Here is a 22,530-nt window from a genome sequence, read left to right as displayed (position 1 = left end):
GCAGCAGTGCTAACCACTGAGCCACCGCGCTGCCTCTGTGCCATTGGGATGGGCTTACTGGCCGTGCTTATTCATCTGCTTTCGAATTGTGCAGTTATCATTTTCCATACATTCCAACACTTTCCTGATTCTTACCGTAACCTTTTGGTTTCAGATAAACTGCAGAAAGCTACATCACAAAGTAACTTGGGAATTCTTGAGTATAAATCTCAGGACGGTGGTATACAGGATCAGCAGGTCATAGAAAGGGCAAATAGAATACTCGGATTGACTCCAAAGGGAATGGAGAAGAACAATAGGGAAGGCTTGTAATAACTATCGAGGGTTCCAGTCAGCTCATAATGAAAATACTGTAAACAGGTTTGGTTCCCTATCTAGAGGGAAATGTTCTTGCATTGGAGGCAGTCCAGCCAAGGTTTGATAGACTGTCCCTCAAAATGGAGGAATGTTGATGAGAAAAGGTGGAGAAGGCTGAAATTGAACTCATGAGAATTTAGAAAATGAGGCACATTTACTGATACATCAAAGATTATTTGGTCTTCTTACAGGATCTGTACTGAGACATTGTTTCCCTGAGCAAGGATCAGTAACCGGAGATAAAGGCGAATGTAGGCACTCGGCAAGCTTACAGAGAAAAGCAGGGTTGTAGAGACTGGAAGATGTTACAGAGTTGGGGTGATTTGAGGTCACTGTTGGTGGTTAGAGATCAGACAGATTGTTGGGATGAAAAATGTCACAGAGAGGTACAGAGCTATCAGTCCTGAAGGAGTTACAAAGATAGGGAGGGTGGTATTTGGCGTTGTAGGGAGGGTTGTTGGGCCTCGGCAATACACTGATAAGGATGTTCATTGGCTGTGCAGGCGTTTACTGCGTTAGGAAGGTTCGAAGGGGCTGGATCAGTTCAGAGCCAGAAAAATAGTAAGGATTGGAGGATCCACAGATACTAAGGGTTGTAAAGCTGCAGGAGTTCAGAGAGTTGGTGAGAGCTGTGAAAACAGGTTTGCAGCATTCCCATCCATTACACACAGATGTGGAATGCTGTTATGGAGGAGGTTACAGATAAAGAGAAAGTGTTTGAGGTGCTGGAGGGAGAGGAGGAGCAAAGAGAGATGTGGATTGTTGCTGTAGCTGGAGAAGTACCCTGAGTCCAGAGAGACTTTCAGGGCCTGGAGCAGGTTATTGAGACAATGGCCTCCACAGTCTGTGAGGAATGGATTACGCCTGACAGTTGGGGAGTGTTATAAATACTGGAGCAGTTACACGGTAGGCCTGATAAATGGGGAGTGTTATAGCTGCCGGAGCAGTTACAGAGCAGGTCTGACATATAGGGAGTGATATAGCTGCTGGAGTACTTACAGAGTAGGCTTGCTAGATGGGGAGTAATATCACTGGTGCAGTTACAACGTTGGGGAGACAGGGAGTGATATCGCTATTGAAGCGGTTACAGAGTAGCCTTGGCAGATAGGGAGTGAATAGAGCTGCTCGAGCAGTTGCAGAGTGAGCCTGACAGATGGCTAGTAATATAGCAGCCAGAGCAGTTACATAGTAGACCTGACAGATGGCGAGTGAGCCAGCGGCTGGAGCAGTTACATAGCTGCTGGAGAAGATACAGAGTAGGGTTGACAGATGGGGAGTGATAAAGCTGCAGGAGCAGCTACAGAGTAGTCCTGAGAGATGGGGAATGATATAACTACTGGAGCAGTTACAGAGTTGGCCTGACATATGGGGAGTGATATAGCTGCTGGAGCAGGTGACAGATGTAAGGAGGGCTCTGGAGGCTGGTGTACATTGCAGAGACATGGAGGACTGATGAATGTCAGAAGTTCATACTGTCAGGGAGGTCTGTAGGTGCATGAGAAGGTAACAGAGACAGTGAAGGTATCAGTGTTTGAAGTGGATTCAGTGTGCGGGCTAATGTCACAGAGGCAGGCGACGCCATATTGATTGGAGGAACACACAAACGGAGGGATGCTATAGGATATGATGTTCCAGAGATAGGGAGTGGTCCAGCGGCTAACGGAAGTTACAAAGATAGGTGTGGTTATCGGGCTGCAGGAGAAATCAGATTTGGAGGGTTGGAGAGGCTCAAAGAGATTGGACAGTTGGGGAGTATTCCACAGTGTGAGAAAATTCCAGTGATTGATGATAGTGTAGTTTAGGAGAAAGTGAGGATTGCAGATGCTGGAGATCAGAGCTGAAAATGTGCTGCTTGAAAAGCGCAGCCAGTCAGGCAGCATCCAAGGAACAGGAGAATCGACGTTTTGGGCATGAGCCCTATTAAGGAATAGTGTAGTTTACACAGTTAGTGGGGATAGTGGGGACTGACAGTGACACAGAGCCAGAGAGTGCTACACAGAAATTAGGAAATCAGAATCAAGAGTGTGTTGCTGCCTGACACACTGTGTGCTTTTCCAGCATCTGAGGATCAGGAACATTTTGGGCCGGAGCCCTTCATCAGGAATGAGTAGTAGGGAAAGGATGGTGCACAGAGATATGGAGGAACTGGAAGAAGTTACTGCGATAGTGAGGTTTGTGGTGATGGTTTGTGCGATTGGATGAAGTTAGTAATATAGAGGGGTGTAGACACTGGATGGTTCTTCAGTCTGAAGGAGGTTACAGAAAGTGAGAGCTGTAGGGACTGGGCTTGGATACAGCCACAAAGAGGATGTTTCATGTACATGGATGTAGCTTTAGTGACCACATGTGGTTACAGATATAGGAAGGCTGGTAGTGACGGCAGGGGGTATAGTGATGGAGCAGTGTCGTGACAAGAGAAGGTCACAGCGATAGAGGAGATTGCAAACATTGGGAGGGTTATTCTGGCTTCAGGATACTGTACACAGGGAGGGCTGCCGGGATAGGAGCAGGTTACACAGGCAGGAAAGGCTGGAAGGACTGGAGGAGTTTATAGAGATAGGGAGGTCTGTAAGGATGATGGATGAATTAGAGGTCCTGTGGTGGTGTAGGATGGGAGGCAGGAATGTTATAGGGATTGAAGGTTACAGTGACATCATGTGCTCTAGGAGCTGGAGGAGGGTACACAAATGGTCGAGGCTGGAGGATGTTACAGAGACAGGTGGGCTGGAGGTATTGTGCAAGATGACAGAAAGAGAGATTATTGTAATGACGGAAGGAGGAGATTCCTGAGATTTGGCATGTCATCCAGTCTGGAGCATTTTACAGTCACCGGGAGATAGTTAGCATTGAAGTAGGTTTTAAATTTGCAGAGGGATTGTAGGGAGGGGGTGAGGTTACAGAGATAGGAACTGTTCTCAGAGTTAGAAGCATTCAAGGCACTAGCTCCGATGAGTTGGACTGAAGGGTCTGTTTCCTTGACATATGACTCTATGGTGTGACAATAGAGAATGTTGGAGTGTAAATAGAGAAAATAAAGATCCCAGTCTTCAATAGCACCTTCTCGTGGTCCGCCTGCTTTCCCCTCCATTGTCCTGATGATCACTATGACAGCATAGGGCTGGATTGATAACTGTGACACTCTCGATGCTGTCTCAGACAGGCTCAGTGCAGCGGAGCTGAAAGTAATCCTCTCACAAAGGGTGGGGATTGAGCCTGGGAGCTTCATGCTCTGTGTTCACCCTTCAGCACTGTATCTACGTCATGTCTTGAGGGCTGATGTTTTGAGCTATTTAAATGCTCTCTGCTCTGTTCCCTGTGAATGATCTTATCTCACTGCAGGATTTATTGAGGACTCCAGATCACCCTTACCTTTGTCTCTCTGGCCGACCAACCATCTTCAATGTGGTGATTGATGAGACACCCAGCAGTTGGGAAGTCTATTGAGTCAGGAACTTCCTGAGTACCCAGAGAAGACAGAGAAATAAAGAGAATGGGAAATTAGACTGATGCAATGAGGGTTACACAGGGAGAATGGCACCAGTGCCACAGAGATCTGGAAAATCCCAGTATCCATCCCTGGCCTGTGCTGCTGCGTCTCTCTGGAGTGGAGAATTCTGTTGGCTCAGGATCTGGAGTAGCTGCAAGAGTGAGAGACACTGACAGAGGCAGCAATTAGACCCACACAGTGAGGGATACCAAATGGAGAGATACTGAGTGATATCACCAGAGTGCAAGAATGATTTCAGGATCAAGCAATGGGCATGATGAAAGGTTTTTGGTTCATACTGCAGTAGGATCAGTACTCAGTGACGGTTGAGCTACGAGTGGGAGAGGTGATGGCCTCGTGCTATTCTCACTAGACTGTTCATCCAGACAAAAATAGTGGATCCAGCACCAATCCTTGTGGCACTCCACTAGTCACAGGCCTCCAGTCTGAAAAACAACCATCCACCACCACCCTCTGTTTTCTACATTTGAGCCAGTTCTGTATCCAAATGGATGGTTTTCCCTGTATTCCATGAAATTTAACCTTGCTCACCAATCTCCCATGTGGAAACTTTTCAAACACCTTATTTAACTTATATCGCTCACATCGATAGCTCTGACCTCATCAATCCTTTTTGTTACTTCTTTAAACACCGCAATCAATTTCTTGGGACATGATTTCCCACCCACAAAGCAATGCTGACTATCCCAAATTAGAAACTCCCTTTTCAAATACATGCAAATTCTGGCCCTCATGATTCCCTCCTTCAACGTGCCCTCCACTGACATCAGGCAAACCAGTCTGTAGTTCTTTGGCTTTTCCTTACCATCTTGCTTAAACAGTGGCACCACGTTAGCCAACCTCCAGTTTTCTGGCACCTCATCTGTGACTATCAATTATATTAATATTTCAGCAGGGGGCACAGCAATCACTTCTCTAGCTTCTGACAGAGGCCTAGGGTACACCTGATCAGGTCCTGGTAAGGCCCTATGGAGTGTTGCTGAACCAAGAACCTTGGAATGCAGGTTCATAGCTCCTTGAAAGTGGAGCCACAGGTAGATAGGATAGTGAAGAATGCGTTTGGTATGCTTTCCTTTATTGGTCAGAGTACTGAGTGCAGGAGATGGGAGGTCATGTTGCTGCTGGACTGGACATAGGTTATGGAACTTTTGGAATATTGCATTTAATTCTGGTCTCCTTCCTATCAGAAAGATGTTGCGAAACTTGAAAGAGTTCAGAAAAGATTTACAAGGATGTTGCCAGGGTTTGGGTTTTTGAGCTATCGGGAGAGACTGGAAAGGCTGGGGCTGTTTTCTCTGGAGAGTCAGAGGCTGAGGGGTGGCCTTATATCGGTTTACAAAATTGTGAGGGGCATGGACAGGTTAGACAAAGTATTTTCCCTGGGGTGGGGGAATCAAGAACGAGAGAGCGTAGGTTTAGGGTGAGAGGGGAAAGATATAAAAGAGACCTAAGGGGCAACGTTTTCACACAGAGCGTGGTACGTGTATGGAATGAACTGCCAGAGGAAGTAGTGGAGGTTGGTACAAGTGCAACATTTAAGAGGCATTTGGATGCATATATGGATAGGAAGGGTTTGGATGAATATGGGCCAGGTGCTGGCAGGTGGGACTAGATTCGGTTGGGATATCTGGTCGGCATAGACGGGTTGGACTAAATGATATTTTTCCATGCTGTACATCTCTATGATTCTAAGATTGATAAGGTCCTGCGGATTTATTCACCCTTCTGCGTTTCAAGACATCCAGCACCTCGTCCTCTGTAATATGGACATTTTGCAAGTTGACACCATCTATCTCCCTACCCATAGAACATAGAACATTATAGCGCAGTACAGGCCCATCGGCCCTGTCATACTAATCTGAAGCCCATCCCACCTGCACTATTCCATGTACGTCCATATGCCTGTCCAATGACGACTTAAATGCACATAAACTTGGTGAAACTACAATTTTTGCAGGCAATGCATTCCATACCCTTACTACTCTGAGTAAAGAAACTACCTCTGACATCTGTCTTTTACCTATCTCTCCTCACTTTAAAGTTATGTCCCCTTGTGTTTGCCGTTCCCATACTTGGAACAAGGCTTTCCCTGTCCACCCTATCTAACCTTCTGATTATCTGGTATGTCTCTATTGAGTCACCTCTCAACCTTCTTCTGTCTAATGAGAACAGTGTCAAGGCCCTCAGATTTTCCTCGTAACAAATTCCTTCTATTCCAGGCAACATCCTATTAAATCTCCGCTGCACACTTTCCAAAGCTTCCACATTTTTTTTATAGTGCGGTGACCAGAACTGTACAAAAAACTCCAAGTGTGGCCATACCAGAGTTTTGTACAGCTGTAGCATAACCTCCTGGTTCCAGAACCTAATCCCACTAAAGGCCAAAACACTGTATGCCTTCTTAACAACCCTGTCAATCTGGGTGGCAACTTTCAGAGATCTGTGTACATGGACACCGAGATCTTTCTGCTCAGCTGCACTACCAAGAATCTTACCATTAGTTCAGTACTTTGAATTCCGAATACTCCGTCCAAAGTGTATCACCTCACACTTGTCCACATTAAACTCCATTTGCCAACTCTCAGCCCAGATCTGCATCCTATCTATGTCTCTCTGCAACCTACTACATCCTTCATCACTATCCACAACTCCACCGACCTTATTGTCATCCGCAAACTTACTAACCCTCCCTTCTAAACTCTCATCCAGGTCATTTATAAAAATGATGAAGAGCAGTGGACCCAACACCGACCCTTGCGGTACGCCGCTAGTAACTGGACACCAAGATGAACATGCCCCATCAACTACAACCCTCTGTTTTCTTTCAGCTAACTAATAACTGCTATGTGTCCCACAATCCCATGCCTCCACATTTTGTATAATAGTCTACTGGGGGAACTTTATCGAACGCCTTGCTGAAATCCATTTCCACCACATCAACTGTTTCACTCCCATCTACCTGTTTGGTCACTTTGTCAAAAAAGTCAATTAGATTCGTTAGGAACGACCTACCCTTCACTGTCCCTGATCAGATTATTCTTCTCTAGATGGTTATAAATCCTATCTCTTATAACCTCTGCCAACACTTTACCAACAACTGAAGTGAGGTCACTGGTCTGTAATTCCCAGGGTTGTCTCTACTACCCTTTTTGAACAAGGGAACCACATTTGCTATCCTCCAGTCCTCAGGCACTATTCCTGTAGACTATGATGACTTGAAGATCAATGCCAAAGGCTCGGCAATCTCTTCCATTGCTTCCCAGATGATCCTAGGATAGATCCCATCCGGCTCGGGGAACTTGTCTATTTTCACACTCTGCAGTATTTCTAATACCTCTTCCTGTGAACCTCAATTTCTTCAAGTCTACATACAAGTATCTCTGTATCTTCCTCGCCAACATTTTAATTTTCTGTAGTGAACAATGTCAAAAAATATTTATTTAGTGTTTCCCCTAGCTCCTCTGACTCCACACACAACTTTCCACTATTATCCTTGATTGGCCCTAATTTAACTCTCGTCATTCTTTTATTCCTGACATACCTGTGGAACGCCTTAGGGTTAACCCTGATCCAATCCACCAACAACTTCTCATGTCTCCTCCTGGCTCATCTGAGTTCTCTTTTTAGGTCTTTCCTGATTTCCTTGGAACCCTCAAGAGCCCTGAGTTTTCACATTTTGTCCTAATATAAGCCTTCTTTTTAGTCTTGACCAGGGATTCCACTTCCTTAGTAAACCACGGATCACGCATTCTATATATTCCTCCCTGCCTGACAGGTACATACTTATCTAGGACACACAGGAGCTTTTCCTTGAATAAGCTACACATTTTTAATGTGCTCATCCCCTGCAGTTTCCTTCCCCATTCTACGCTTCCGAGATCTTTCGTAATTGCATCGTAATTTCCCTTCCCCCAGCGGTAACTCATTCTTGGTGGAGTACACCTATCCTTTCCATCACAAAAGTAAACCTGACAGAATTGTGATCGCTATCTCCATTGTGCTCATCTACTTCCAAATCAAACACCTGACCAGGATCGTTACCCAGTACTAAATCTAAAGTGGCTTTGCTCCTTGTAGGCCTGTCTACATACTGTGTCAGGAAGCCCTCCTGCACACACTGGACAAAAACTGACACATCTATCATACTCGTACTATCGTGATCCCAGTCAATATTTGGATAGATGTAGTCCCCCATGACAAATACACTGCCTCTCTTACTCCTATCGAGAATCATCTTTGCTATCCTTATCTCTAAAGCTCTGGGAATATTCGGAGGCCTATAGAAAACTCCCAGCATGGTGACTTCTCCTTTCCTGTGTCTACCCTCAGCCCATACTACCTCAGTTAACGAGTCCCCACACATCCTTTCTACAACTGCAATATTGTCCCTGATCAACAATGCCACATCTCCCCCATCTTTTACCATCTTCTCTGTTCTTACTGAAAGATCTGAATCCCGGAACCTGCAACAGCCATTCCTGTCCCTGCTCTATACATTTCTTTGTAATGGCCACAACATCGAAGTCCCTGGTACCAACCCATGCTAACAGTTATTTCGGATGCTCCTCACGTTCAAGTACATACACTTCAATCCACGTTTTCACTTGCCAGTGTCAGATACTTGATTTTGGAACTCCCGACTCTCATCCTCTTCTGTACCTATCCTACGATTTTGGTTCCCATCCCCCTGCTGCATGAGTTTAAATCCACCTTAATAGCTTTAGCGAATCCCCCCCAACACACACCCCCGCCCCAGATGTTGGTACCGCTCTGGTTTAGATGATGACCATTCTGCTTGTATAGGCCCCATCCCAGAAATAGCTCCAATTATCCAAAAACCGGAAACCGTGCCTCCTGCACCATCCCTGTAGCCACATTATATGTCCAGAAGAACGGTGAGCGATCGTTGAAGGTACGTTTCGACAGATGAAATTTGTCAACGTGACAAGCTGCAGCTGAGCTGGTGGCGTTGCAACTGAAATTGCATGCGTCCGGACACTGTGCTTAATTTTAGATATCAGAGCAAATGGTTAACTCGAGTATGCGCGTTCGGAAAGGTCAATGTATTTTTTGTTGAAATGCTTTGCAACGAAAGGAAATCCTTCAGACTATCGTAGAAGCAGAAAATGCAGAGCAGCCATGGATGTGAGCACCGGCAATATAGCCATTTGCGTTCGGTGGACCGCCGGCGTTGGTCGGTTAGCTCAGCTGGTTAGAGGGTGGTTCTGATAACGCCAAGGTCGTGGGCTCAATCCCCACACTGACCACATGCAGCGCTTGTGTGGTTGTTGTGTTGCCAAACAACGCGCTCCACAAAGGCGGAAGCGCCATCTATCCGATCAAACATTGGACAGGGTTAGAGGCACGACTTTATCGTTTCACCTGCACTATCATAGAGCCATTAGATATGGACAGCACTGAAAACACAGTCTTCGGTCGCACTCGTCCATTCCGAACAGATATCCTCAACTCATCCAGCCGCGATTGCATGCACTTGACCCATTTCTCTCTCAACCCTTCCTATTCAAGTAGACGTCCAGATTCCTTAACAGTATTGGAATTATACCATCCATCACCAGCTCGTCTGGTAACTTATTCCAGAAACGCACCACCCTCTGCGTACAACCGTTGCCCCTCACTGCCTTTCGAATTCTCACCCTCCCAGACCAGATTTATACCCTCTGGTTCTGAACTGCCCCACCTGAGCGAAAGGAACTTGTCTATTTACCCGATTCATTCCCATCATGATTGAAAAACCTCCGTAAGATCAGCTCCCAGCCTCTGACGCGCCAGGCGAAATAGTGAGCGAGTGTTCAGCCTGTAAACGTTTGCACCTTTTCCATTTTCAAATGTAGGGTGTAGGGGCATGCTGTCTGAAGCAATCATTTTAGCAGCTGACCTGTCGCGGACAAACTCTGCAGGAAGGCCTGATAACTTGCTAAATATGCGGTCAAACGAAGATTGCATAAGCAACATGAGTCATTGAGCAAAACGTGCAATTGACTTCTGAGCTGTTGCTGACACCAAAGCAACTGCGTCGTTCGGGAGCAGAAAGAACCCCACTGATAGATTACAATTCCAATGCATTTGGCGTAAGGTTCGTAGCAGTTAATCAGCAGCACATAACCCTGACTCCAAAGGTCTGTGAGTATCCAGAAGAACAGTGAGCGATCGTTGAAGGTACGGTTCTCCAGACGAAATTTGTCAACGTGAGAAGCTGCAGCTGAGCTGGTGGCGTTGCGATTGAAATTGCATGCGTCCGGACATTGTGTTTAATTTTAGATATCAGAGCAAATGTTTAACTCGAGTATGCGCGTTCGGAAAAGTAAATGTTTTTTTTGTTGAAAAGCTTTGCAACGAAAGGAAATACTTCAGACTATCGTAGAAGCAGAAAATGCAGAGCAGCCATGGATGTGAGCACCGGCAATATAGCCATTTGCGTTCGGTGGCCCGCCGGCGTTGGTCGGTTAGCTCAGCTGGTTAGAGCGTGGTGCTAATAACGCCAAGGTCGTGGGTTCGATCCCCACACTGACCACATGCAGCGCTTGTGTCGTTGCTGTGTTTCCAAACGACGTACTCCACAAAGCAGGAAGCGCCATCAGCGCAATAAAGCATTTGACAGGGTTAGTACCCGTGATGGCTGCAGCAAAACAGCCAGTCTCAGTTGTTTTCACCAACAAATGCAAAACATGAAATTTGTGCAGTATTCGACAGACCTGGCACAGTCTCGGAGGAGAACCGGAGTTCAGGCTTCAATTTAATCAAAGATTCGTTCGTGTTATTTTCCTGGATCTCTGTTAATACTCGTCACACGACTTCCAGACGCAATTCGTTCGCTTGCTCACCTCTCATGCATCGACACTGGGAGTTATCATATCACCAGCAATATCATAGAGCCATTCATAAAAGCAAATTACTGCGGATGCTGGAAGCTGAAACCAAAAGAGAAAATGCTGGATAATCTCAGCAGGTCTGGCACCATCTGCAAGGAGAGAAAAGAGCTGACGTTTCGAGTCTAACTGATTAAAGATAAAGATAAAAACAAAGGGGGAGTATTATGGAGCTATTTATACCACGCTGAGAGAAGGTGAGTCAAGGCTCCAGATGCAAAGGTGATAATGACAGTGCATGGAGAGATTAAAGGGAGATTAAGAGGCGTGAATGACGCAGGCTGAAGCCAGCGCTATGTGACAAAATATGTGAGGGATGGGTCAAGCCGAGACAAAATGGAAAACAGGGGAGAAGGGTAGCAAAGCGGGAAGAGGAGAGGAAAAAGGTATTGACAGAGTGGGGAGCGAGAGAAAGAGAGACAGTCAAGAAATAAGAGGTACAGAACAGTGAAAAAAAAACACAACTAAAAAAGATAAATAAAATAATTGAAATAAAATTACCTGAAGTTGTTTGAATTCAACAACTTCAGACAATTTTACTTCTTTTTTATATTTATCTTTTTTATCATTTCACCTGCACTATCATAGAGCCATTAGATATGGACAGCACTGAAAACACAGTCTTCGGTCGCACTCGTCCATTCCGAACAGATATCCTCAACTGATCCAACCGCGATTGCATGCACTTGACCCATTTCTCTCTCAACCCTTCCTATTCAAGTAGACGTCCAGATTCCTTAACAGTATTGGAATTATACCATCCATCACCAGCTCGTCTGGTAACTTATTCCAGAAACGCACCACCCTCTGCGTACAACCGTTGCCCCTCACTGCCTTTCGAATTCTCACCCTCCCACACCAGATTTATACCCTCTGGTTCTGAACTGCCCCACCTGAGCGAAAGGAACTTGTCTATTTACCCGATTCATTCCCATCATGATTGAAAAACCTCCGTAAGATCAGCTCCCAGCCTCTGACGCGCCAGGCGAAATAGTGAGCGAGTGTTCAGCCTGTAAACGTTTGCACCTTTTCCATTTTCAAATGTAGGGTGTAGGGGCATGCTGTCTGAAGCAATAATTTTAGCAGCTGACCTGTCGCGGACAAACTCTGCAGGAAGGCCTGATAACTTGCTAAATATGCGGTCAAACGAAGATTGCATAAGCAACATGAGTCATTGAGCAAAACGTGCAATTGACTTCTGAGCTGTTGCTGACACCAAAGCAACTGCGTCGTTCGGGAGCAGAAAGAACCCCACTGATAGATTACAATTCCAATGCATTTGGCGTAAGGTTCGTAGCAGTTAATCAGCAGCACATAACCCTGACTCCAAAGGTCTGTGAGTATCCAGAAGAACAGTGAGCGATCGTTGAAGGTACGGTTCTCCAGACGAAATTTGTCAACGTGAGAAGCTGCAGCTGAGCTGGTGGCGTTGCGATTGAAATTGCATGCGTCCGGACATTGTGTTTAATTTTAGATATCAGAGCAAATGGTTAACTCGAGTATGCGCGTTCGGAAAAGTAAATGTTTTTTTTGTTGAAAAGCTTTGCAACGAAAGGAAATACTTCAGACTATCGTAGAAGCAGAAAATGCAGAGCAGCCATGGATGTGAGCACCGGCAATATAGCCATTTGCGTTCGGTGGCCCGCCGGCGTTGGTCGGTTAGCTCAGCTGGTTAGAGCGTGGTGCTAATAACGCCAAGGTCGTGGGTTCGATCCCCACACTGACCACATGCAGCGCTTGTGTCGTTGCTGTGTTTCCAAACGACGTACTCCACAAAGCAGGAAGCGCCATCAGCGCAATAAAGCATTTGACAGGGTTAGTACCCGTGATGGCTGCAGCAAAACAGCCAGTCTCAGTTGTTTTCACCAACAAATGCAAAACATGAAATATGTGCAGTATTCGACAGACCTGGCACAGTCTCGGAGGAGAACCGGAGTTCAGGCTTCAATTTAATCAAAGATTCGTTCGTGTTATTTTCCTGGATCTCTGTTAATACTCGTCACACGACTTCCAGACGCAATTCGTTCGCTTGCTCACCTCTCATGCATCGACACTGGGAGTTATCATATCACCAGCAATATCATAGAGCCATTCATAAAAGCAAATTACTGCGGATGCTGGAAGCTGAAACCAAAAGAGAAAATGCTGGATAATCTCAGCAGGTCTGGCACCATCTGCAAGGAGAGAAAAGAGCTGACGTTTCGAGTCTAACTGATTAAAGATAAAGATAAAAACAAAGGGGGAGTATTATGGAGCTATTTATACCACGCTGAGAGAAGGTGAGTCAAGGCTCCAGATGCAAAGGTGATAATGACAGTGCATGGAGAGATTAAAGGGAGATTAAGAGGCGTGAATGACGCAGGCTGAAGCCAGCGCTATGTGACAAAATATGTGAGGGATGGGTCAAGCCGAGACAAAATGGAAAACAGGGGAGAAGGGTAGCAAAGCGGGAAGAGGAGAGGAAAAATGTATTGACAGAGTGGGGAGCGAGAGAAAGAGAGACAGTCAAGAAATAAGAGGTACAGAACAGTGAAAAAAAAACACAACTAAAAAAGATAAATAAAATAATTGAAATAAAATTACCTGAAGTTGTTTGAATTCAACAACTTCAGACAATTTTACTTCTTTTTTATATTTATCTTTTTTATCATTTCACCTGCACTATCATAGAGCCATTAGATATGGACAGCACTGAAAACACAGTCTTCGGTCGCACTCGTCCATTCCGAACAGATATCCTCAACTGATCCAACCGCGATTGCATGCACTTGACCCATTTCTCTCTCAACCCTTCCTATTCAAGTAGACGTCCAGATTCCTTAACAGTATTGGAATTATACCATCCATCACCAGCTCGTCTGGTAACTTATTCCAGAAACGCACCACCCTCTGCGTACAACCGTTGCCCCTCACTGCCTTTCGAATTCTCACCCTCCCACACCAGATTTATACCCTCTGGTTCTGAACTGCCCCACCTGAGCGAAAGGAACTTGTCTATTTACCCGATTCATTCCCATCATGATTGAAAAACCTCCGTAAGATCAGCTCCCAGCCTCTGACGCGCCAGGCGAAATAGTGAGCGAGTGTTCAGCCTGTAAACGTTTGCACCTTTTCCATTTTCAAATGTAGGGTGTAGGGGCATGCTGTCTGAAGCAATAATTTTAGCAGCTGACCTGTCGCGGACAAACTCTGCAGGAAGGCCTGATAACTTGCTAAATATGCGGTCAAACGAAGATTGCATAAGCAACATGAGTCATTGAGCAAAACGTGCAATTGACTTCTGAGCTGTTGCTGACATCAAAGCAACTGCGTCGTTCGGGAGCAGAAAGAACCCCACTGATAGATTACAATTCCAATGCATTTGGCGTAAGGTTCGTAGCAGTTAATCAGCAGCACATAACCCTGACTCCAAAGGTCTGTGAGTGTCCAGAAGAACAGTGAGCGATCGTTGAAGGTACGGTTCTCCAGACGAAATTTGTCAACGTGAGAAGCTGCAGCTGAGCTGGTGGCGTTGCGATTGAAATTGCATGCGTCCGGACATTGTGTTTAATTTTAGATATCAGAGCAAATGGTTAACTCGAGTATGCGCGTTCGGAAAAGTAAATGTTTTTTTTGTTGAAAAGCTTTGCAACGAAAGGAAATACTTCAGACTATCGTAGAAGCAGAAAATGCAGAGCAGCCATGGATGTGAGCACCGGCAATATAGCCATTTGCGTTCGGTGGCCCGCCGGCGTTGGTCGGTTAGCTCAGCTGGTTAGAGCGTGGTGCTAATAACGCCAAGGTCGTGGGTTCGATCCCCACACTGACCACATGCAGCGCTTGTGTCGTTGCTGTGTTTCCAAACGACGTACTCCACAAAACAGGAAGCGCCATCAGCGCAATAAAGCATTTGACAGGGTTAGTACCCGTGATGGCTGCAGCAAAATAGCCAGTCTCAGTTGTTTTCACCAACAAATGCAAAACATGAAATTTGTGCAGTATTCGACAGACCTGGCACAGTCTCGGAGGAGAACCGGAGTTCAGGCTTCAATTTAATCAAAGATTCGTTCGTGTTATTTTCCTGGATCTCTGTTAATACTCGTCACACGACTTCCAGACGCAATTCGTTCGCTTGCTCACCTCTCATGCATCGACACTGGGAGTTATCATATCACCAGCAATATCATAGAGCCATTCATAAAAGCAAATTACTGCGGATGCTGGAAGCTGAAACCAAAAGAGAAAATGCTGGATAATCTCAGCAGGTCTGGCACCATCTGCAAGGAGAGAAAAGAGCTGACGTTTCGAGTCTAACTGATTAAAGATAAAGATAAAAACAAAGGGGGAGTATTATGGAGCTATTTATACCACGCTGAGAGAAGGTGAGTCAAGGCTCCAGATGCAAAGGTGATAATGACAGTGCATGGAGAGATTAAAGGGAGATTAAGAGGCGTGAATGACGCAGGCTGAAGCCAGCGCTATGTGACAAAATATGTGAGGGATGGGTCAAGCCGAGACAAAATGGAAAACAGGGGAGAAGGGTAGCAAAGCGGGAAGAGGAGAGGAAAAATGTATTGACAGAGTGGGGAGCGAGAGAAAGAGAGACAGTCAAGAAATAAGAGGTACAGAACAGTGAAAAAAAAACACAACTAAAAAAGATAAATAAAATAATTGAAATAAAATTACCTGAAGTTGTTTGAATTCAACAACTTCAGACAATTTTACTTCTTTTTTATATTTATCTTTTTTATCATTTCACCTGCACTATCATAGAGCCATTAGATATGGACAGCACTGAAAACACAGTCTTCGGTCGCACTCGTCCATTCCAAACAGATATCCTCAACTGATCCAGCCGCGATTGCATGCACTTGACCCATTTCTCTCTCAACCCTTCCTATTCAAGTAGACGTCCAGATTCCTTAACAGTATTGGAATTATACCATCCATCACCAGCTCGTCTGGTAACTTATTCCAGAAACGCACCACCCTCTGCGTACAACCGTTGCCCCTCACTGCCTTTCGAATTCTCACCCTCCCACACCAGATTTATACCCTCTGGTTCTGAACTGCCCCACCTGAGCGAAAGGAACTTGTCTATTTACCCGATTCATTCCCATCATGATTGAAAAACCTCCGTAAGATCAGCTCCCAGCCTCTGACGCGCCAGGCGAAATAGTGAGCGAGTGTTCAGCCTGTAAACGTTTGCACCTTTTCCATTTTCAAATGTAGGGTGTAGGGGCATGCTGTCTGAAGCAATCATTTTAGCAGCTGACCTGTCGCGGACAAACTCTGCAGGAAGGCCTGATAACTTGCTAAATATGCGGTCAAACGAAGATTGCATAAGCAACATGAGTCATTGAGCAAAACGTGCAATTGACTTCTGAGCTGTTGCTGACACCAAAGCAACTGCGTCGTTCGGGAGCAGAAAGAACCCCACTGATAGATTACAATTCCAATGCATTTGGCGTAAGGTTCGTAGCAGTTAATCAGCAGCACATAACCCTGACTCCAAAGGTCTGTGAGTATCCAGAAGAACAGTGAGCGATCGTTGAAGGTACGGTTCTCCAGACGAAATTTGTCAACGTGAGAAGCTGCAGCTGAGCTGGTGGCGTTGCGATTGAAATTGCATGCGTCCGGACATTGTGTTTAATTTTAGATATCAGAGCAAATGTTTAACTCGAGTATGCGCGTTCGGAAAAGTAAATGTTTTTTTTGTTGAAAAGCTTTGCAACGAAAGGAAATACTTCAGACTATCGTAGAAGCAGAAAATGCAGAGCAGCCATGGATGTGAGCACCGGCAATATAGCCATTTGCGTTCGGTGGCCCGCCGGCGTTGGTCGGTTAGCTCAGCTGGTTAGAGCGTGGTGCTAATAACGCCAAGGTCGTGGGTTCGATCCCCACACTGACCACATGCAGCGCTTGTGTCGTTGCTGTGTTTCCAAACGACGTACTCCACAAAGCAGGAAGCGCCATCAGCGCAATAAAGCATTTGACAGGGTTAGTACCCGTGATGGCTGCAGCAAAACAACCAGTCTCAGTTGTTTTCACCAACAAATGCAAAACATGAAATATGTGCAGTATTCGACAGACCTGGCACAGTCTCGGAGGAGAACCGGAGTTCAGGCTTCAATTTAATCAAAGATTCGTTCGTGTTATTTTCCTGGATCTCTGTTAATACTCGTCACACGACTTCCAGACGCAATTCGTTCGCTTGCTCACCTCTCATGCATCGACACTGGGAGTTATCATATCACCAGCAATATCATAGAGCCATTCATAAAAGCAAATTACTGCGGATGCTGGAAGCTGAAACCAAAAGAGAAAATGCTGGATAATCTCAGCAGGTCTGGCACCATCTGCAAGGAGAGAAAAGAGCTGACGTTTCGAGTCTAACTGATTAAAGATAAAGATAAAAACAAAGGGGGAGTATTATGGAGCTATTTATACCACGCTGAGAGAAGGTGAGTCAAGGCTCCAGATGCAAAGGTGATAATGACAGTGCATGGAGAGATTAAAGGGAGATTAAGAGGCGTGAATGACGCAGGCTGAAGCCAGCGCTATGTGACAAAATATGTGAGGGATGGGTCAAGCCGAGACAAAATGGAAAACAGGGGAGAAGGGTAGCAAAGCGGGAAGAGGAGAGGAAAAAGGTATTGAGAGAGTGGGGAGCGAGAGAAAGAGAGACAGTCAAGAAATAAGAGGTACAGAACAGTGAAAAAAAAACACAACTAAAAAAGATAAATAAAATAATTGAAATAAAATTACCTGAAGTTGTTTGAATTCAACAACTTCAGACAATTTTACTTCTTTTTTATATTTATCTTTTTTATCATTTCACCTGCACTATCATAGAGCCATTAGATATGGACAGCACTGAAAACACAGTCTTCGGTCGCACTCGTCCATTCCGAACAGATATCCTCAACTGATCCAGCCGCGATTGCATGCACTTGACCCATTTCTCTCTCAACCCTTCCTATTCAAGTAGACGTCCAGATTCCTTAACAGTATTGGAATTATACCATCCATCACCAGCTCGTCTGGTAACTTATTCCAGAAACGCACCACCCTCTGCGTACAACCATTGCCCCTCACTGCCTTTCGAATTCTCACCCTCCCACACCAGATTTATACCCTCTGGTTCTGAACTGCCCCACCTGAGCGAAAGGAACTTGTCTATTTACCCGATTCATTCCCATCATGATTGAAAAACCTCCGTAAGATCAGCTCCCAGCCTCTGACGCGCCAGGCGAAATAGTGAGCGAGTGTTCAGCCTGTAAACGTTTGCACCTTTTCCATTTTCAAATGTAGGGTGTAGGGGCATGCTGTCTGAAGCAATCATTTTAGCAGCTGACCTGTCGCGGACAAACTCTGCAGGAAGGCCTGATAACTTGCTAAATATGCGGTCAAACGAAGATTGCATAAGCAACATGAGTCATTGAGCAAAACGTGCAATTGACTTCTGAGCTGTTGCTGACACCAAAGCAACTGCGTCGTTCGGGAGCAGAAAGAACCCCACTGATAGATTACAATTCCAATGCATTTGGCGTAAGGTTCGTAGCAGTTAATCAGCAGCACATAACCCTGACTCCAAAGGTCTGTGAGTATCCAGAAGAACAGTGAGCGATCGTTGAAGGTACGGTTCTCCAGACGAAATTTGTCAACGTGAGAAGCTGCAGCTGAGCTGGTGGCGTTGCGATTGAATTTGCATGCGTCCAGACATTGTGTTTAATTTTAGATATCAGAGCAAATGGTTAACTCGAGTATGCGCGTTCGGAAATGTAAATGTTTTTTTTGTTGAAAAGCTTTGCAACGAAAGGAAATACTTCAGACTATCGTAGAAGCAGACAATGCAGAGCAGCCATGGATGTGAGCACCGGCAATATAGCCATTTGCGTTCGGTGGCCCGCCGGCGTTGGTCGGTTAGCTCAGCTGGTTAGAGCGTGGTGCTAATAACGCCAAGGTCGTGGGTTCGATCCCCACACTGACCACATGCAGCGCTTGTGTCGTTGCTGTGTTTCCAAACGACGTACTCCACAAAGCAGGAAGCGCCATCAGCGCAATAAAGCATTTGACAGGGTTAGTACCCGTGATGGCTGCAGCAAAACAGCCAGTCTCAGTTGTTTTCACCAACAAATGCAAAACATGAAATATGTGCAGTATTCGACAGACCTGGCACAGTCTCGGAGGAGAACCGGAGTTCAGGCTTCAATTTAATCAAAGATTCGTTCGTGTTATTTTCCTGGATCTCTGTTAATACTCGTCACACGACTTCCAGACGCAATTCGTTCGCTTGCTCACCTCTCATGCATCGACACTGGGAGTTATCATATCACCAGCAATATCATAGAGCCATTCATAAAAGCAAATTACTGCGGATGCTGGAAGCTGAAACCAAAAGAGAAAATGCTGGATAATCTCAGCAGGTCTGGCACCATCTGCAAGGAGAGAAAAGAGCTGACGTTTCGAGTCTAACTGATTAAAGATAAAGATAAAAACAAAGGGGGAGTATTATGGAGCTATTTATACCACGCTGAGAGAAGGTGAGTCAAGGCTCCAGATGCAAAGGTGATAATGACAGTGCATGGAGAGATTAAAGGGAGATTAAGAGGCGTGAATGACGCAGGCTGAAGCCAGCGCTATGTGACAAAATATGTGAGGGATGGGTCAAGCCGAGACAAAATGGAAAACAGGGGAGAAGGGTAGCAAAGCGGGAAGAGGAGAGGAAAAATGTATTGACAGAGTGGGGAGCGAGAGAAAGAGAGACAGTCAAGAAATAAGAGGTACAGAACAGTGAAAAAAAAACACAACTAAAAAAGATAAATAAAATAATTGAAATAAAATTACCTGAAGTTGTTTGAATTCAACAACTTCAGACAATTTTACTTCTTTTTTATATTTATCTTTTTCATCATTTCACCTGCACTATCATAGAGCCATTAGATATGGACAGCACTGAAAACACAGTCTTCGGTCGCACTCGTCCATTCCGAACAGATATCCTCAACTGATCCAGCCGCGATTGCATGCACTTGACCCATTTCTCTCTCAACCCTTCCTATTCAAGTAGACGTCCAGATTCCTTAACAGTATTGGAATTATACCATCCATCACCAGCTCGTCTGGTAACTTATTCCAGAAACGCACCACCCTCTGCGTACAACCGTTGCCCCTCACTGCCTTTCGAATTCTCACCCTCCCACACCAGATTTATACCCTCTGGTTCTGAACTGCCCCACCTGAGCGAAAGGAACTTGTCTATTTACCCGATTCATTCCCATCATGATTGAAAAACCTCCGTAAGATCAGCTCCCAGCCTCTGACGCGCCAGGCGAAATAGTGAGCGAGTGTTCAGCCTGTAAACGTTTGCACCTTTTCCATTTTCAAATGTAGGGTGTAGGGGCATGCTGTCTGAAGCAATCATTTTAGCAGCTGACCTGTCGCGGACAAACTCTGCAGGAAGGCCTGATAACTTGCTAAATATGCGGTCAAACGAAGATTGCATAAGCAACATGAGTCATTGAGCAAAACGTGCAATTGACTTCTGAGCTGTTGCTGACACCAAAGCAACTGCGTCGTTCGGGAGCAGAAAGAACCCCACTGATAGATTACAATTCCAATGCATTTGGCGTAAGGTTCGTAGCAGTTAATCAGCAGCACATAACCCTGACTCCAAAGGTCTGTGAGTATCCAGAAGAACAGTGAGCGATCGTTGAAGGTACGGTTCTCCAGACGAAATTTGTCAACGTGAGAAGCTGCAGCTGAGCTGGTGGCGTTGCGATTGAAATTGCATGCGTCCGGACATTGTGTTTAATTTTAGATATCAGAGCAAATGGTTAACTCGAGTATGCGCGTTCGGAAAAGTAAATGTTTTTTTTGTTGAAAAGCTTTGCAACGAAAGGAAATACTTCAGACTATCGTAGAAGCAGAAAATGCAGAGCAGCCATGGATGTGAGCACCGGCAATATAGCCATTTGCGTTCGGTGGCCCGCCGGCGTTGGTCGGTTAGCTCAGCTGGTTAGAGCGTGGTGCTAATAACGCCAAGGTCGTGGGTTCGATCCCCACACTGACCACATGCAGCGCTTGTGTCGTTGCTGTGTTTCCAAACGACGTACTCCACAAAGCAGGAAGCGCCATCAGCGCAATAAAGCATTTGACAGGGTTAGTACCCGTGATGGCTGCAGCAAAACAACCAGTCTCAGTTGTTTTCACCAACAAATGCAAAACATGAAATATGTGCAGTATTCGACAGACCTGGCACAGTCTCGGAGGAGAACCGGAGTTCAGGCTTCAATTTAATCAAAGATTCGTTCGTGTTATTTTCCTGGATCTCTGTTAATACTCGTCACACGACTTCCAGACGCAATTCGTTCGCTTGCTCACCTCTCATGCATCGACACTGGGAGTTATCATATCACCAGCAATATCATAGAGCCATTCATAAAAGCAAATTACTGCGGATGCTGGAAGCTGAAACCAAAAGAGAAAATGCTGGATAATCTCAGCAGGTCTGGCACCATCTGCAAGGAGAGAAAAGAGCTGACGTTTCGAGTCTAACTGATTAAAGATAAAGATAAAAACAAAGGGGGAGTATTATGGAGCTATTTATACCACGCTGAGAGAAGGTGAGTCAAGGCTCCAGATGCAAAGGTGATAATGACAGTGCATGGAGAGATTAAAGGGAGATTAAGAGGCGTGAATGACGCAGGCTGAAGCCAGCGCTATGTGACAAAATATGTGAGGGATGGGTCAAGCCGAGACAAAATGGAAAACAGGGGAGAAGGGTAGCAAAGCGGGAAGAGGAGAGGAAAAAGGTATTGACAGAGTGGGGAGCGAGAGAAAGAGAGACAGTCAAGAAATAAGAGGTACAGAACAGTGAAAAAAAAAACACAACTAAAAAAGATAAATAAAATAATTGAAATAAAATTACCTGAAGTTGTTTGAATTCAACAACTTCAGACAATTTTACTTCTTTTTTATATTTATCTTTTTCATCATTTCACCTGCACTATCATAGAGCCATTAGATATGGACAGCACTGAAAACACAGTCTTCGGTCGCACTCGTCCATTCCGAACAGATATCCTCAACTGATCCAGCCGCGATTGCATGCACTTGACCCATTTCTCTCTCAACCCTTCCTATTCAAGTAGACGTCCAGATTCCTTAACAGTATTGGAATTATACCATCCATCACCAGCTCGTCTGGTAACTTATTCCAGAAACGCACCACCCTCTGCGTACAACCGTTGCCCCTCACTGCCTTTCGAATTCTCACCCTCCCACACCAGATTTATACCCTCTGGTTCTGAACTGCCCCACCTGAGCGAAAGGAACTTGTCTATTTACCCGATTCATTCCCATCATGATTGAAAAACCTCCGTAAGATCAGCTCCCAGCCTCTGACGCGCCAGGCGAAATAGTGAGCGAGTGTTCAGCCTGTAAACGTTTGCACCTTTTCCATTTTCAAATGTAGGGTGTAGGGGCATGCTGTCTGAAGCAATCATTTTAGCAGCTGACCTGTCGCGGACAAACTCTGCAGGAAGGCCTGATAACTTGCTAAATATGCGGTCAAACGAAGATTGCATAAGCAACATGAGTCATTGAGCAAAACGTGCAATTGACTTCTGAGCTGTTGCTGACACCAAAGCAACTGCGTCGTTCGGGAGCAGAAAGAACCCCACTGATAGATTACAATTCCAATGCATTTGGCGTAAGGTTCGTAGCAGTTAATCAGCAGCACATAACCCTGACTCCAAAGGTCTGTGAGTATCCAGAAGAACAGTGAGCGAT

The 22,530-nt window shown here is 45.4% G+C and overlaps 7 non-coding genes across 7 annotated transcripts; all 7 read left to right on the top strand.

The window, feature by feature from the left end:
* Positions 1-9,058: 9,058 nt before the first annotated feature.
* Positions 9,059-9,132, top strand: trnai-gau (transfer RNA isoleucine (anticodon GAU)). Its single transcript has one exon. It is a non-coding gene; the product is annotated as a tRNA-Ile (tRNA).
* Positions 9,133-10,326: 1,194 nt separating this feature from the next.
* On the top strand, positions 10,327-10,400 carry trnai-aau (transfer RNA isoleucine (anticodon AAU)). Its single transcript has one exon. It is a non-coding gene; the product is annotated as a tRNA-Ile (tRNA).
* Positions 10,401-12,408: 2,008 nt separating this feature from the next.
* Positions 12,409-12,482, top strand: trnai-aau (transfer RNA isoleucine (anticodon AAU)). The gene has a single exon. It is a non-coding gene; the product is annotated as a tRNA-Ile (tRNA).
* A 2,008-nt stretch (positions 12,483-14,490) lies between these two features.
* trnai-aau (transfer RNA isoleucine (anticodon AAU)) lies at positions 14,491-14,564 on the top strand. Its single transcript has one exon. It is a non-coding gene; the product is annotated as a tRNA-Ile (tRNA).
* A 2,008-nt stretch (positions 14,565-16,572) lies between these two features.
* On the top strand, positions 16,573-16,646 carry trnai-aau (transfer RNA isoleucine (anticodon AAU)). The gene has a single exon. It is a non-coding gene; the product is annotated as a tRNA-Ile (tRNA).
* Positions 16,647-18,654: 2,008 nt separating this feature from the next.
* Positions 18,655-18,728, top strand: trnai-aau (transfer RNA isoleucine (anticodon AAU)). The gene has a single exon. It is a non-coding gene; the product is annotated as a tRNA-Ile (tRNA).
* Positions 18,729-20,736: 2,008 nt separating this feature from the next.
* Positions 20,737-20,810, top strand: trnai-aau (transfer RNA isoleucine (anticodon AAU)). Its single transcript has one exon. It is a non-coding gene; the product is annotated as a tRNA-Ile (tRNA).
* Positions 20,811-22,530: the final 1,720 nt, after the last annotated feature.

This window comes from Chiloscyllium punctatum, chromosome 24 (genome assembly GCF_047496795.1).
Source record: "Chiloscyllium punctatum isolate Juve2018m chromosome 24, sChiPun1.3, whole genome shotgun sequence".
Taxonomy (NCBI): Eukaryota; Metazoa; Chordata; class Chondrichthyes; order Orectolobiformes; family Hemiscylliidae; genus Chiloscyllium; species Chiloscyllium punctatum.
The sequence above is the reverse complement of the archived record's forward strand: the minus strand, read 5'-3'. Positions and strand labels throughout refer to the sequence as shown.